Here is a 17,708-nt window from a genome sequence, read left to right as displayed (position 1 = left end):
ACACAGGCCACCACTCTGTGTTACTGGGGCAGCAAACAGCTTGGGCGATGCGGGCAGAGCCTGGTATCACGGTGTCGTTTCTTGACCATATAGTACAAAATGTACACACATGACTGAAGCCAGATCTGTGTATACACACACGTGGGTGTCTCAATGTCATCAACGTGCTTTGAGCCCTTATCTCTGTTTTTCTGTGTCATTTACATTTTCTCTCTCCATACTGTTCTAGGGAAGGGATCAGTGGTTGAGGTAATTTGTTAGAAGTGTGACTGGTTACTGTATGATGAATGGCCGTAAATAATTAATAAATAAACTGCAAAATGTTATATTGTTCACATGCATTCAGAATTGAGCTCTCTTTTGCTTGTCTGTGCGCTCAAATGAAACTGACAGGACCTAAAACATATTGAAATGATAAAATTTCATTGTATGATGGTCAAACTTTGCATTTAATCAGAGAATCAATATGCGTTTTGAACCGTGGTGTCTGGTCCATACGGATTAACAGTCCTACCCAGTGCTTCCCACAGGTTAAAAAAAATATACTTGCGGTGGTAGCCAGGTGAAAAATCCTCCTATTACCCACGGCACAAAAATGGTCTACAACATGTGACAAACAAATTTTTGACAATACAGTGATTTTTAACAATATTTTTATATATTGAAATTCATTTTAATTACATAGGCTACTATTACATTTAATTAAATACTAATATATTATTGAATAATATGTGTCAAATAATGTTCTTATGCTTTTCTTCCTGTGGGGGATCATTCCAGCCAGAGACTGCAATAGTTTACTATGAATTAAATAGATATCAAAATAAATACAATTTATTGTGTAACCAAAATACCAGTAATGCCCAGAAAGAAAAAAAAAAAAAAAACTTAGAGAGTGACTTTTAATTATAAGCAATCTCGAAATACACCAGAACTCTTATTTTGAAATGTCTACATTATTGCGGGCTGATTCTTCATGTGAAGAGAGATGTTTTCCTTAAGCTGTCTCTAAAACATATTATCTAAAAGCCATATAGTAGACATTGTCATAATTCATAAAACTCGAGTTCATTAGCAATCGCTTGGCATAATTGTGCGCTATTCATTGATTGGGAATCACTTAGGGTGAACAAAATGCGGGACAGTCCCGAAATTGGGAGCTTTGTCCCGCGTCCCGCAAGACTTAAATGGTGTCCGGCATTTCATTTATGTCTGTATTATAATTTTTCATCCCTGAAATTAAAATACCACAAGTATGAAATATAATAACTGTGACTGGCATTTACAAATCTATTTGTGCAGCTGTCATATTTTAGCTGTGAAAATAACCAACAAACGCAATCATTAGAGAGAGGTTTTCCCGCTGATGACAACTGAGTGGACAGCGCAAAAAAATAGCTAAGTGCGGGCCTCGTCAAAGTCGGTAAACACAACTACACCAGTAGGAATTTCATCTCACATACTGGATAAGAACCTCAAGAGCAGCTCAAAATCTGCCCAAACTGATGATTTAAAGCATGTAATCATCCACCCTGATGTTTCCAATGAACATGCACCGATCCTGTGGATCCTTGAGCGCCACCCACGGAAATAGTCACCTACGGAAAAACACAAGATATTCTCCATTCATTTTTACCATTTTGCCTTTCAGGCACGACTTTCTTCTCACTTTAATAGCTCATTTAATGCGGGTTCTATGGCGTTATACTATGATGAAAAATGTTGAGAGCGCATTATTGTAACACAGCACATCAAATGCGCGAGCAGGAATCTCTCCGCTCACAGGTGGATTCTGGAGGCGCGCACGCTCTCGCTCGGATATTACATGTGCATTGTCCTCCAGCATGTGCAGCCATGAATCTAGACTTATCTTCTCTCCAGGATTTAATGTTGCCAGAAGCGCAACATTATAATGTGGGCACCCACCGCAGAAACATTAATTGGCGTATATGCCAAGTTTGCCAACAAATGTAAATCAATATTTACATATCCATAGTAGTCCTAAATGTATCTGTCTCACATGTGTCCCGCATTGATCCCTGCAACAGATCAATAGCCAGGAATGCGCAACAGTGCCGCCTTTGTGGCCTTTGTGAAATATCCACTGCGTCTCTGCAGTGCACGTGGGAATGTCAGCAGGAGTAAACAGTTCTCGCGCACAGCCGCACACAGAACCAGTAGGGCAAGGGGAGATTTTTCACTAGTTAACCGATTGTGGATGGTTTCATTAACTCGGGCGGATAAAAAAAAGTATAAGAGGATAAAAATAATAATATATAAAAGAAAAAATTTGTCTCCAAATATACTTGGGCGGCCGTTAATATACCTGGGCGGCCCGCCCAAATAAAGTCTATGTGTGGGAAGCACTGCCTACTAGACATCACACATCCTGCGATGTGACTATCGCGGATGCGCACATTGCGATTCCGATGCTAAAACGATATATCGTGCATCCTTAATATGTAGTCTTTTAAAGGATTAGTTCACTTCAGAATTAAAATTTCCTGATAATTTACTCTCCCCCATGTCATCCAAGATGTTTGTCTTTCTCTCTTCAGTCGAAAAGGAAATTAAGGTTTTCGAGGAAAACATTCCAGGATTAAACTCCATATAGTGGACTTCAACGGCTACCAACGGGTTGAAGGTCCAAATTGCAGCTTCAAAGGGCTCTACACGGACCCAGCCGAGGAATTAGGGTCTTCTTTAGCGAAATGATTGGTCATTTTCTTTAAAAAAAAAATAAAAATGTTATACATTTTAACCACAAATGCTCATTTTGTGATCATCACATTGGAAAGGTCACGCGTGACGTAGGTGGAAGTACGGAGCAAGTGTTTACAAAGCGAACGTGCAAAGACTTAAGTCAAACGGCCTTTACAAAAACAATTTAAAACAACAATGTTGGAGGAGAAAATGAGATGGAGTTTTTCGCCCTACCGCGGTACTTCTGCCTATGTCACGCATGACCATTACAACATGATTACGTAATGCGTGGTGCATCGTGGAGCTAGTGCAAGATGAGCATTTGTGGTTAAAGTATATACATTTTTATTTGTTTTAGAAAATGATCGATCAGACCCTTATTCCTTGGCTGGGATCGTGTAGAGCGCTTTGAAGCTGCATTTAAACTAAATTATCAGGAAATTTTAATTCTGAAGTGAACTAATCCATTTAATGAGTATGTGTGTTTTTAGATTTGATTTTACATTTCTTATTTAGTATTCCTTTAGACAACATAGTATAAAACTGTAATATCGGAAATTTGAGTGTTATGAGCCATAACATGAGAATAATTAACAGCTTATTTATTTGGCCAGAATTTTAGTATTTGTGCATCCTTAAATACTTATTTAGTTACTTTATGTATGTGTAATATTGTAGTGTGTTACTTTTAAAACTAATGCTCCCCAACTCATGCTTTAGGAAGGATATTATACTGTGCCACCTTAATGAGGGCATTAATCATGTTGCAAATCGGCCATTTGTGGAACTGAGCACAGAGAGAAAATGCATCTTTGAAAGTGTGACAGCTTTGCAGAACACAGCATTTCTTTCTATAGGCTGAGAGAGACCTGAAGAACCTTCTACATTCTAGTCAGCGAATGTTAATGAGGTGAGGACAGAGCTGTTTTTTCTACCCACGATATTTGGTTTTGGTATCACAGCTGGGTGAGGGTGTGCTTTCCTTATTTTTGACACCCTCTTTCTTTTTCACTCTTGGCGTCTTTCGCACATTCTCACTGTGTGCTGCTTTACTGCATGTGACTGAGTTGTCACATGGAGCAGCAGAGAGCTGGCACATAGGCAAGTATAGTGTGATGTACTGTCACACTCACATAGACGTACGCACTTTTACTGATAAATTTATGGAGGTGCAAGGAGCCTGTCCGTACAGTCAGGATGTATTGTCAGTGTGTTAAAAAAAAAGGTCTCGTTGGGGCACAGTTTAGCCAGTTGGGTGTCATGACTAGCTGTATTTTTCTGATGGGTTTATGGGTTTGGTTTGGACTGTATTAAAAAGGAATATGGTGTGATGGGAATAAATCTGTGCTTTTTCTCTCAGACCTTATTCGTTATCTTGTCCTTCTGTCCTTTGTTGCGTTTTCTTTTCTTTTTTTTTGTCTGCATATAGAATGGAATGCTTTCCTGGAGGTATAGGTGAGAAGAAAATCTGGTGCCACCTGGTTTCATATGAGCCTAAATTAACAATTTTTGCAGACATTGCAGGATAGGAACACTTTTTCTTTTTTTTTTGTAGAAGAGAAGATCTTATATGCCACACCAAGGATGTTGTCAGCAGTTCAGCTCCAATAAACAATGCAAATGCAAGATTTGTTTCACATCACTGAATGCATTCCAAGAACAAGAGTTAAATGACTGGATGGATTAACGCAAAGGAGAATCTTTTTTTTTTTTTTTTCTTCTTCTTCTTTTTTTCCACCAACAGTTCATTGTGACCATGGACTGTCAAACCCCAAAGAGAGAGGAAAAAAAGGAAAAAAACAAAACAAAACTCATATTCCAAGTTTTCTGAAGCCATATGATAGCTTTGTGATAAAATGACAGAAAATTAAAATCTGTTCAATACCAAGAAGGTGATCATTAATTTCATGTTATGGCCTATATTAAAATTCTACCCTATTTTGTCTAAAATAATTTAAAAAAATAAACGCTAAAAGTAGTGTTGGTGAGCATAAGAGAATTCTTTCAAAAACAAGCTTTTTTTTCTGTAAAATTGAATTTTGGAAGGCGGTCTAGCGGAAGCTCATTATTTTACTATGTAACGTGTTAAATATGGATATTTTTCTTACACAAATACATCGCTTCACTTCAGAAGGACTTTATTAACCCCCCGGAGCTGTGTGGAGTATGTTTATGATGGATGGATGCACTTTTTTGGGTTTCCGTGCACTGCCATTATAAAGCTTAGGAGCATTATTAATATAACTCCTTTTGTATTCATCTGAAAGAAGAAATTCATATACACCTAGGATGGCTTGAGGGTGAATAAATCATGGGGTAATTTTCATTTTAAAGTGAACTAGGATAATTCTTTAATTTGTCATATTTAATTCCTCTCCACTGTATAGAATGTCTCAAATCAAGAAGGCTGTAATGTCCTGGAACATAATGCTTTTTGTCTTATGGATTACAAAAAAAAAAAAAAAAAAAAAAAAATTAAGGTGAGAGAAAGTGAATAATGACAGAATTTTAATTTTTGGTGAACTATCCCTTTAAACTTCCTTTTGGCTATCACATTCCAACCCTGGAATGCAAAGCAGTGGGATCTGAATGCCAGTCAGCACTAAACTGTGTCTCCATGACTGAACCTACACACTTGCATTCACAGAAACAAGTATCCTATAGTGTTGCATTTCTTTCTTTTCCATGGAACAGTCAATAGATACTCCGTCGGTCCAAAGGGAGTCCTGCTGGATCAACAAGTGCACGTGTGCGAAAGAGTGTTCATTTGTTTTTGTGAACCTTAAGGATTTAATATGAAATCACTGTTTACAGTGTCAATAGCACTGTGGCTTTTAGTTTCCTAATACCGCTAGTTATCAACTTCGAATCCTGTATGAAGGAGAACCAATGTTTAACAAAAACAAACAAAAAAAGTAATCTTCAATGAGGCAGAAAAAAGTTAACAGTAGAGGCGGAATCACATCAGTAACTTCAAGTCCCCAATAATCTGGAATTGGCTTTAATGACTGTTGTAATTATATACTAGGCTTTTCTTCTCCCTTTTTTTTGCACTCACTCTGCTGGCCCCTTTCAATGACTCCCTCTGTCCGTCAAAATAATCCTTCTGTAGAGTTTGGTTTTGTTGATCATCTTTCCCTTCTCTTTCTTTTTTCGATTTTGAAGTTTCAGTTTATATGGTGATGATCACATGACCTTGATTGCCCTTGTTAGTTGGTATGGATGTGTGAATGAGCATGGATTTTTATTGGGTGCTGATGCTTCCCAGAGGCGAGTCATGAAAGCGTAGCATCTAATAGGGTGGCCTAGTGAAGCAGTTAATGCACTCAGGATGACAGCGATGGATGTGAGTGTTTTTTTTCCTTTTCTTTCGACACAAGGCAGGCTGGGACAGTTATCAAGCAGATGATACAGGGCCAGGGACATCTACTGAGGAAATCACGGGTGTTGTCACGTTCTCTGATGTGAATTGGGTTGTTTGCAGCAGTGTTTGTCCTCATCACAGTGGTGGGAAGATAATTAGGCTTGACGCAGCAGCTTGAGTCAGGGGTGCAAGGAAGTCTGGTCGCTTGAGGGACTGCAGATGTCGCAGTGGACATAGGTTAAAATGTTTGGACAGGGAGGACAGACTTAAAGCGTCCCCTGGTAGTGACTAGCCTCATCAAAAATTAGCATGACAACCAGAGTTGATACTGCAGCTGTCACACTCATCAAAACTTTCTGTCCCTGTGTTACTTTCTTTTGACCAACTAAGACAGGGGTGTCTAATCCTACCCCAGGAGCAGAGCTCCAACCCCAATTAAACACACCTGAACCAGCTAATCAAGTTCTTCAGGAACACTTGAAACTTCCAGGCTGATGTCTTTGTGTTGAACTCTGCAGGACAGCGGCCCATTAGGAGAAAGGCCACCTGAGCTAAGATAATAAGGGTCTGATCTAAAATCTCTAGAGACAGAGCAAAAGTTTTTCCAAAAGGCTGGTACTTCAATTCTGCTGGCTTCAAAGATATCTGTTTTCATAAAATTGTGAGATAGCATTGTATGTATCCTTCTCTAGGAAGGCAAATCCAGAATGCACTGTGATGAGCTCTGTTTAAGTAGTTGAGTCCATGAACTTTCCAAATTGGACACATATGAGGCTCTGTTTCAGTTATGATGCTCTTATAGGCACTAGGCAGCAAGGCAGCTCACTAAGTTTTGGAACAGGCCCAATGTCCCGGTAACAAATGTCGAACTGCCTCATTTCCTAGAATCTGCTGCAGCGTCCCATAAGTATCCAAACTGTCATGAAACATGAGCATGGGCAACAACTCCATGTGCCTCAAAAACTTGTAGTTGATTTTAGTGGAGATTAAAGTTAGCATATTGTTATGGAAAACTGTCAGTTTACCAATTACCTAAGGTCATGAGCTTTGTTTAGTGATTGAAAGAACAAGATTGTGAGTACAAGTGGCTGAAATGAGTTTTCTACAGAGTGTCTGGGCTAACTTTGAGAGACCGGGTGCGGAGGTCAGACATCCAGGAGGGACATCCGGAGTAGAGCCACTGCTATTTGTTGAAAAAAAGAAAAAAAAATGCTCATCGGATATGTCTGTGATCGTGATATCAATATGTCGGTCCGCTGATAGACTCCTGCTTTCAAACGTTCCACTTTGTATCTGTGTAAGCGCTCAGTGAAGAGCGCCATTGATGTCTATTTACAACATGTTTTTGAAGCTCTGATCATTGTAGCCAATCACAGACATATCTGATGAGCGCGTGAACACAATGGCCAATCGGAGGTGTTTACGTATCCGCTCAAAGCGTCACATTTTTTAAATTTCAGTACCGACTTGGTATCGCGGTCCACTTTTGACAACACTAGTTCGCACACCTTTCGGTGGAGTTGTTTAAGGCATGTCCAACTGGGAAGAGCCTCTGAGGTAGACCAAGGGCTCGTTGGAGGGATTACATCTCCCAACTAGCATGGGAATGCCTTTGAATCCCCAGGAGGAGCTGAAGTAAGTTGCCAGGGAACCTAACCCTACTTAGCCTGCTGCCACCATGACCCGGTCCTGGATAAGTGGCAAGAAAATGGATGGATGGATGAATGGATGTTATGTTAAAAGCTTACTGTGATACTTTAAACATAACATTGTATAACACACACAAATATTGAATAATACACTGAACTATTTTTTTTTATAAGTACTTTTAAGTATCAAATTTCTTTTGCGTCGTCCACGATCTTGATTTGTTTTTCATTGAGGTTGTTACAATGCTTTCTGGAATTTCCTTCTCTACAAAAGATACATGTGATGCTGACTTAAAAGAAATGGATCTTAGGAGGCAGCATAATTAAGATGACTACCCTTTTGAACTTCATTTGCTACCTGTGTAGGCAGCTCATTACATTTGGAGCAGACCTAGTTTAGATCCTTTTTTTAATCTGGGTCTCCATGATATTTTTGACCACAGCTCAGATTTAAGCACACTTGGTCTCTCACCTACTCACAAAGGTGTATTTAAAGCAGACATTGTAACTGGATTAATTAGCAGCTTTGTCTGTTTCTTGCACATTCATTTGGAAAAGCTAAACAAGGATTTACTATTCCAAACAGCCAGTCAGTTATCCTGTCAATAATAATGACCTTGCTGAAGTGCTGGGGGAAGGGTACTTCCAACCAGCGGATGAGATTTTATTTATGCTCTTCACTGCTTTGTGTATTTTAATTATTTTCTCTTTCTAGACGTATTACCATACAAGTAGTTTTATCTCGTGCCAGCACAGCAGAGGCTCTCGAAAATGGTCCAACCGCACAAACCCCAAATATCTATTCCTCTTTTTCTTTCGCTCTCTCTTCTCACAGTCATGAGCACAATCACCACATTTACACACAAACGGCCTGTCCGTCTCAGTCTCTTTCCCATCCCCCGTGCGAGAGAACTGTAACCCAAATTGCTGCTCGCTGGACGACTGACCATAAATTAGACTTTTGACAAGCCTGGCTGCATTGTCTTCCCCCCCGCCCAGCCCCTAACCCTGAGCTAACCTACTCACAGCCTAGAGCTGCCCAGCTGTGGCTTGCTACTCAACGTGGCCTTGTCTCTTCCTTCACACAAACACGCACACTATCTCTGTCTGTTATGCTATTTCGCTCATACTCTGCCTATTCTCTTGCCTCCTCTTTGATTGCTGCTCATTATGCATTTGTTCCTCGGCTGAATCAGTTCTTTGACTTGGGCCTGAGCCATGCCCTTGTAATGACACCATGACCACATTTTTACACAAACAAACATGAAATTGCATATGCAAGCCACACAAAGGGACTTTACAATGACTAAACTTGAGCTTCTATGGGATAAATAGCTCATGATGCATTTGTATTGCATTTTATGTGCATTGGGGAAGCCAAATGCACTAGAATTTGGCCAATATTTTAGTTGATTTGGTCAAATGCATTGTATCTAATAGACATGCAGTGAAGAATAATCACACAAATGGATATATTTAATAATTAAATTTTTTGATTTTTTTTTTTTTTTTTTGGGCAAATGAATTGCAATATTAATTTAATAATAAAAGTAGCATGATAATAAGGAAAATAATTTAATAGCCCTGCATGCCTGTCCGCTATATGCCACTGTGAAGGGATAAACGGCGTTCGGACATGGCATCAAATGGATTAACTGTTTTATCCAAATCCACATGCATGGACCGTTCAGTGTTCAGTACTGCAATGTCCGAGTCTCTCCTGTCTCATGATGTTTCTCATGTGATTTGAAAGGCTTGTGCGCTCTGGGGGCAAAGGAGTATCTTTGAAAGGCTCGTGCGCTCAGGGGGTAAAGGAGTATCTTAGGAAGACTTGCGCGCTCAACTTTGCGCAAGACTGAGGGGAACTTGGGAAATGAAGTATACCTGGGCCTTAACTGCTCCAATTTAGTGGAATGGAGCTGACAGATCACATTGGGAAAAAATATGCCCCCCTAATGTCGCCCATGGGTTTAAGTACATTAAAAGGGTTAATTCACCCAAAAATGAAATTTAATTTTATGAAATGTCATTACTCACCCTGATTTCGTTCTAAACCTGTCAGACCTTCGTTCATCTTCAGAACACAAATTAAGATATTTTTGATGTAATCTGAGAGTTTTTTCTTGTCTCTAAAAGAAAGCAACGAAATTACCACATTCAAGGTCCAGAAAAGTAGTAAAAACATCATTAAAATAGTCAACGTGACTACAGTGGTCAACCTTAATGTTATGAAATGAGAATACTTTTTGTGCACAAAAAAAACAAACAAAAATAATGACTTTATTCAACAATTTCGTCTCAACCCTGTCAGTCTTTACTACTTTTCTGGACCTTGAATGTGGTAATTTCATTGCTTTCTATAAACAAAAAAACTGTGACAAAAAACCTCTTGGATTTTATCTAAAATATCTTAATTTGTGTTCCAAAGATGAACAAAGGTCTTGCGGGTTTGGAACGACATGAGGGTGAGTAATTAATGACAGAAATTTTATTTTTGGGTGAGCTAACCCTTTAATATTTTTTTATTTTACTATTTTTCATTTGAATGATTGACTGCTGACATGTTGGTATCATGACAATCCTAGCCTGTGTATATATATATCTTCACATGCACATTGCTTTCTAGAGATGTCACATTACTTTGGCCCCTGCATGTGTAAATGTTTGTGTGGTGGATTACAAAGGTGTTATTTGCATGTTTATGATGTGTGTGTGTGTGTGTGTATTTGTTCTTTAGACAGAGGCAGCGTGGAGGACTTAGTGGTGGCTGGTGTCAGGGTGGAAGGTCATTATGATGTGGAATGTACCATAGGCGGAGGGGTGGGCGGATGGGAATATCACAGGGCAAAATACAGCAGGGGAAATCGACCCATACGTGTCCTTCCCTTTGCCCTGGTACTGCCCTGCCCTCAGACCGCTGTAAACCCTCCAGATAACAACCTCTTATACTAGCAGCATTAATCATTAAACTGTCCTCAGTGTAATGCTATGAAAGCATACACATTGTGATAAACTCTATTTGAAATGACCTCATAAAAGTACAGCTTCTCTTTTGCCAACATGCTTAGGCCCTTCTTTCGCATCTTTCGCATCCATCCTCCAGACCAAACAAACCACAGATATTTAAAAGAGCCGTCTACAGGATGTGTGCTGTGTGCTGGTGTCCCTAAGGAGCGTCCGTGTTTGTGTTTGAATGATCTGAAGAGCTTAAGGCCCCTGGCTGTGGGAGTTTGGGATCGACCCAAAGAGGAAAGTGCAAGGGCTTCAACCAGAACAAGAGAAGCTTGTTGCTCTCTATCTCTCTTGCTTTTGCTTTTTCACTCTTTATCTTACACCTCTCACTGGAGGTAGCACATTCGTTATGTTCCCATTGGATCGGGTTCTGACGTGTCTCCCGCAGAGAAGCAGCCCACACAGTTCAGATCAAAACTCTGGGATGATCCTCAAAGCGCATTATTAATCAAAGCAATACTTGTGCAAGACCTGCATCAGCTTATTAGAGAACAGGCGAACGCTCTGTTCGCTTTGTTTGGCGTCTTGTTTTGTATGTGATTTAGTTTCCTATGATAAAATGAACATGTAGAAAGTTTCAAACAATCACTTGTAGGACATAAACAAGCGTTCAAAGTCTTCCCTACTTTTGACATGGCTTCGTTCTCATAGCTCACTGACAGATGATTGTACACTATGTTCTAAAGGTTAAATTCATGCTTGAACTCTTGTTCCCACAGACTTGTGGTTCATGAGAGAGGAGCCGGTGTCTGACGGTCTTCTGTCTGTAGAGCCCTGTCATTTCCGCCTTGCAGAAAAAACACAGACGGAATTGCGGAATCCAATAAAAAAAAAAAATAGACTTTAATGTATAACAGGGAATGTCACAGAATTTGGCAAAATTGGGATGAATGAATCAAAAGTAGAGCTGTACACTTAACCAAATAACCAAATCGACTAGTGTCTATGAATATTCAACCACAAAAAGCCTGTCTGTTCAGCATGTGTTTGTGTGAATGAACAGCGCAGTTTCATCTACTACGCATACTCAAGCACTTGTAATATTCTTGGTGTTTTCAGCTTCTGCTGTCTCACTATATGAGGACACTCCACATGAACTTTATCTCCAGAGCTACTATGAGAGTCCCTTCATAAGCATTTCACCATTTCATTTGATAAAACTATTGTTTTATAAAACTATACACACAGAACCTCAAATGTCTTCACTACAACCCTGGAAAATAAGTTCGGTTTAACTTTAATTTAAGAAATTGACAAATATATTTCTCTTGTTTTAAAGTAATAATACAATCAATACAGTATATTAAAATATTATTTTTAAGGATTATCACACAATATGAAACAAATTTTCAGCAATGTGCGATTTGGTGGGCAGGGCTAAAGGGGCAGTGATGTAGAAGTAGGTGTTGATCTTCTGTAGAGGCGTTTTTTCGTCGCACTATGATGTTATACTGAGACAAAATTTAAAATAAGCCGTTTTTGCAGCTTGGTTGCAATAAAATCCATTTTTGGACTAAAGAAATTTTAAGTTCTGAAATGTACAGGATGTTTTTATAGTAAATGACTAAAAGATCAAGGAAAAAATGATTTTTCTGTTCATTTTTCAATTCAATTGGCTCTTTTAAAGGATTAGTTCACTTTAAAATGAAAATTGCCCCAAGATTTACTCACCCTCAAGCCATCCTAGGTGTATATGACTTTCTTCTTTCTGATAATATAATATAATATAATATATAGGCCTTCTGAAGCAAAGCGATTTGTTTGTGTAAGAAAAATATCCATGTTTAAAGGTCCCGTTCTTCGTGATCCCATGTTTCAAACTTTAGTTAGTGTGTAATGTTGTTGTTAGAGTATAAATAAAATCTGTAAAATTTTAAAGCTCAAAGTTCAATGCCAAGCGAGATATTTTATTTAACAGAAGTCGCCTACATCGAACGGCCAGTTTGGACTACATCCCTCTACTTCCTTCTTTAATGACGTCACTAAAACAGTTTTTTGACTAACCTCCGCCCACAGGAATACACAAGAGTTGCGTTTGTAGAGTGTGTTTGTCGCCATGTCGTCGAAACGCTGTTATTTTCATCCCGCAGTCCAATCACCGGGTCTGATTCCGGCTCAAATTGATAGGGTAAAATTAAAGACATGTTTACAATAACACTGAGCGCACGCATCTCCACGTTATGGTAAGAGGCGTGACCTTTCCGGGCAAGGTTCGCTAAGCTGCTGTCGAATCACAACACCGGAACCGCTGGCACAATCAGAACTCGTTACGTATTTCTGAAGGAGGGACTTCATAGAACAAGGAAGTCATCAGCCCGTTTTTATGACAGTGGAAACAGCGGTATACAGATAAGTAAATTATGTGAAAAACACTGTTTTTTTACACGCGAAACATGAACATGTTATATTGCACACTATAAACACAATCAAAGCTCAAAAAACCACGAAAAACGGGACCTTTAACAAGTAATAAACTAAAATATGTAGCTTCCGCCAGATCGCCTTCTGTATTGGACTTACGAAGAACGTGTAGGCTAACGCCTCTCGCAGTTCAAAACGCTTACGCTTTTTTTGTAAGTTGAATATGGAAACTGGTCTGGGGAAGCTAGGTATTTTACTTTATAACTTGTTAAATATGGATATTTTTCTTATACAAATGCATCATTTCGCTTTAGAATGCCTTAATTAAACCCCCGCGGCCGTGTGGAGTATGTTTATGATGGATGGATGCACTTTCTTGAGCTTCAAACTCGTTGGCTCCCGTTCACTGCCATTATAAAGCTTGTAGTCAGGATATTTATTAATATAACTCTGATTGTGTTCATCAGAAAGAAGAAAGTCATATACACCTAGGATGGCTTGAGGGTGAGTAAATCTTGGGGTAATTTTCATTTTAAAATGAACTAATCCTTTAAGCTTTCTGGGAAAGAGATTCAATTAATGTCTGAATTGAGCAAACCCAAAACCTGCCTCTGATTAGATGTAAATAATTACACCATGTGTGCTTTTATGTTGTTGTTTTTTTATGTGACGTATGTGTGATAAAATTCATAGGGGCATGTACGTGAGGCTTGTGAAGGCGTGGCGACGTAATCACAAGTGCAAATCTAAATAAAATAGCAGCTAAGTCACTTGGAGAGGGACAGACAGACTGTGTTTTATATAGAACACTTTACAACTCCTCACTGTAAATACAGGCTTCATTCAAACATAAGCCTCTGATTGGCTGTCTGGTCGGGAATGTCTTCTGCTTGTCTCAGTGTGTGTTTATGTGAAAGCTGCTGAGTGTGGTACAGGATCTGAAGCCAGGTTTTAGGAAGCGTTTGATGTTGCTGTGCACGTTCATTATGAAGCTCTGCACATTCATGTGTACTTGAGGTTAGTATGGTTCATCAGATATAGTGCACTCATTGTAGTTGTGCTGTTTTTGTTTTATGTGTGTGATTTTAATTTTAAAACTGCTTGATGCAAATCCGTAACATCCCATTGCTTTGTGTTGATGATATTTATAGCTGTTCATTGTCCCCAAAATGAAAGAAATCAGACATTTGGATTCTTGTACATTCTGAAGAAAACGTGTTCAGGCACAAAGCAAGGCAGGACATGTAGAGATCAACAGGCCCAAAATAGAACAGCCTGCCTATGTAATTAAACACAGTATTATGGAAAATCTTTAAACATGCACACTTACAGTAGACACAGAAATTATAGAACGTTCACAATTATATTTTCCATTGGTGTTAACAAAAAATTGGAAATATATATTTGAAAATTACAAATATTCCATGTAGTCTCTCAATGAACTCTTTCCCAGCCATTTACGAAATTTTCCGTCATTTATGACACAAATCTTCCCCGACATTGACGGAATTTTCCAGCAATCCATGTTTTCACTGTTATATGGTAGGGGGCGCTATTACGCATCTTTTATGCAATTGAAGCATTGCTTACTGTGCGTTCACACCGCCACCGGCGAGAGTGTCAAAATTCGCCTTGGTTTCGCCGTTGGCGGGAGGGTCAAACTTAGGGGTGGGAATCGGAGGGTACCTCACGATACGATACGATCACGATAAATGGCTCACGATAACGATAATATCGCGAGTCAGCGATTCTGCGATAATCGATATATTGCTAGACAATCCTATAATGATACATCGCGATATTGGTCTTAATATGAAAACAAAATGCACGTGAAAAGGTTAAGTGCAGGTTAACGGATAAATCCGATCTTTTATGTACATTTAATAGAGTTCACGTCACCGAAAGCAAGAAATATGAGGTGCATTTTATTGACCATCAGTTAATTTCAAAATCAAAGACTGCAATAGGAGAGAGCGGCAACAGCACTGGTATAAGGTCTCATTACTTTTAATGAAGATAATTGTGTGTTATGCGTCTGCGACTTGCGTCTGCGTCTGCGTTTTTAGGCATTTAGGCATTTAGACCTGGTCTTTTCATGATCGGATAGCTATCCGATCAGAGAAAATGCATGAAGTCACCAGGTGCAAACAGACCCTTTGACGTTCTTCAAGCGCTTAGATATAGGCTACACGGGAGCGTTCGAAAGCAGGTGTCTATCAGAGGATCCCTATATGCTTTCAAATGCTCCCGTGTATATCTAAGCGCTCGGTGAAGAACGTCAAAGATGTCTACGACTGTCACATCAATGGTATAAAAGTGCGTCAAGACTTTGAACTTAAACGTGCCTGGGGCATCTATTTTACTCACACTGCTGTCCGCCATCCTGTTAATAACCTCTTTTTCTTAGGCTAGTTAACTTAAGTTCACGTTTCCCTCATTCATGTGTTGAGCGCCGCCTTGAAGTAGGACGCTTTGAGCAAAGAAATCTATATATAGCGCTTTATTTTTTAAAATTAAAATATCGATATTTGGCGCAGCGATACGATTCTCGTATCGCACAGAGAAGGATGACGATATATCGCCATATCGATATTTTGTCCCACCCCTAGTCAAACTAAATGACAAGTTGTGGCAACCAATCGGAATCCTCTCAAGCGAGGACCTCTACATTCCGATTGGTTGCCGCTGAACCGTGTCATAGCTCATTACCATAAAGTTGACCTGACTTCAACTCTCCTCGACGCTCTCACCGTCCAAGACGCACCGCGCCGCTCTCGCCGGTAGCTCGCCGCCTGGACTCACATTGAAAATGAATGACTTCCTATCACTTTGACGCTCGATGACATGTGAACGCATGGTTACGCACATGTAAGCTAACATGATCATCAAACATTAAACAGTATACAAATCAAAACTGCCTACATTACTGAATGAAATTTCGACCCAAGAAAAAGGTATAGAACTGTGTAAGCTTTGGTGTGTTGATGGACTCGAAGTTTTTAACAAAAATGCAATTTTCTCTGCTTTTTGGTCAAAATGTTGCTTTTTTATGAAATTTTGCCCACATTCAAGTGTTGATAAAAAAGAATACATGAAGCTGGAATGAATCTCTGGCAGGAAAGAGTTAATACGATGTCATAAAAATGATTGTAAAAAGTCCAAGAATTGGAAAATCTCTCTCTCTCTACAAAAAAAAAAAAAAAAATGAAGGCACAGTGGACTGTCTCAGATCTCATACCTGGACATGGCAGGATAGGACGAATTTGGATGTGAGATAAATATACACCTTACCCCCTGATGGAGACAGCATGAGGATTTATTTCAGCGATCAGAGAGCTAATACTGTTGGCTTTCATCTCAGTGGCTTTAGATCTGTTATCTATATCTAGTGAGCATCCATGCCAGAGCTGTAATTAAAACAAGGTCTCTATTGGCAATTTGAGAAGAAGCTTTTTAGAGAAAGAGCCCTTGCGTTTTCCCTCCTGCTCTCCCCAGAGAAAGCTAAACTTTCTCTGAATCTGGCATCTAGACTGCACTGCTGAATAGACAAAGTACCACACTTCTGTCATCAATTCATACATTCAATGAATCATTCAGCTGTAGTCGCTGCAATGTGTTTTCATTCATACATTCGTACAGTGTCGGCAGGAGACCAGTTTGCTGTTGCATTAGTGGTACTGGTCATTGAAAAAATCTTTCATGTTTTTTTTTTCGTACACAAAGACATCCATTTATGTGATTGCCATTCAGCTGACAACAGACTCAAAAAAAAAAAAAAGAAAGGAAAAAAAGAACCACAATGACTTTGAAGTACATTTCACACCAACATAGAGTAAAAAACAGTTCACCAGCTTCGCTTTAGGAGCAGGTATATGCAACTGTTTATACAAATGTTTCTTTTTTTTCTTCAGAAGTGAAACGGAAAGTAATTTGATTAGAATAGCTGGATTGAGACATTGATGAGAATTTAAATGTTAATTGGAAAGGAAAGGCCACATGCACCGATACTCTAAACTAGTGGTTCTCTACCTTTTTGAGGTCATGGCCCCCTTTGTCTGAGACAATATTTCAAGACTCTCCTATCTAAAGGGGCTTTCGCACCAGAGGAACCTTTATAAAGTTCCTAAAACTAACGGCGGAAGTACCCGCTTTTTAGCATGTTTGCACCGCATGAACTAGGAATGATTTTAGTCCTAGGAACGCCTTTTGGGGAAATAAATTAGGTCCTACTTAAGAGTAGGGTCTAACCCAGCACAGTAGGAACTACTTGATTGGCCAAACGTACGTGAAACACCAGCACTCACTATTTTAAAAAAAGCTATGTACACACACAGTCAGGGTTGCACAAGAAAAGTAGCCCAATGGCCAGTCAAAAGTATCCCAAAAACAGCCCAATGCAATTTTCTCCATTGGGTGGCCAAATTTTCCACTGAAACTGTACGTCTGGGGTGTGTTTAGAATGTGTTGGTGCACCGAAATCGTACGTACAGGGGTGGAAATCAACCCACGGAAAAAAAAATACCCGCTGCAACAATTTAAAAATAACCCAATTCCGTGGGAAAGCCACAGGTTTGGCAACACTGACAATTTGTGTGTATATATGTATGTGTGTGCATGTG

At 39.3% G+C, this 17,708-nt stretch overlaps 1 protein-coding gene across 1 annotated transcript in view; it reads left to right on the top strand.

Annotated features, from left to right (window-relative positions):
• Positions 1–17,708, top strand: part of thrab (thyroid hormone receptor alpha b) — a 165,867-nt gene that overhangs the window by 51,527 nt on the left and 96,632 nt on the right. The gene's annotated exons all lie outside the window — the stretch shown is intronic.

This window comes from Megalobrama amblycephala, linkage group LG20 (genome assembly GCF_018812025.1).
Source record: "Megalobrama amblycephala isolate DHTTF-2021 linkage group LG20, ASM1881202v1, whole genome shotgun sequence".
In the NCBI taxonomy this organism is placed as follows: Eukaryota; Metazoa; Chordata; class Actinopteri; order Cypriniformes; family Xenocyprididae; genus Megalobrama; species Megalobrama amblycephala.
Note: the sequence above shows the minus strand (reverse complement) of the source record. Positions and strands in the feature narration are given on the sequence as shown.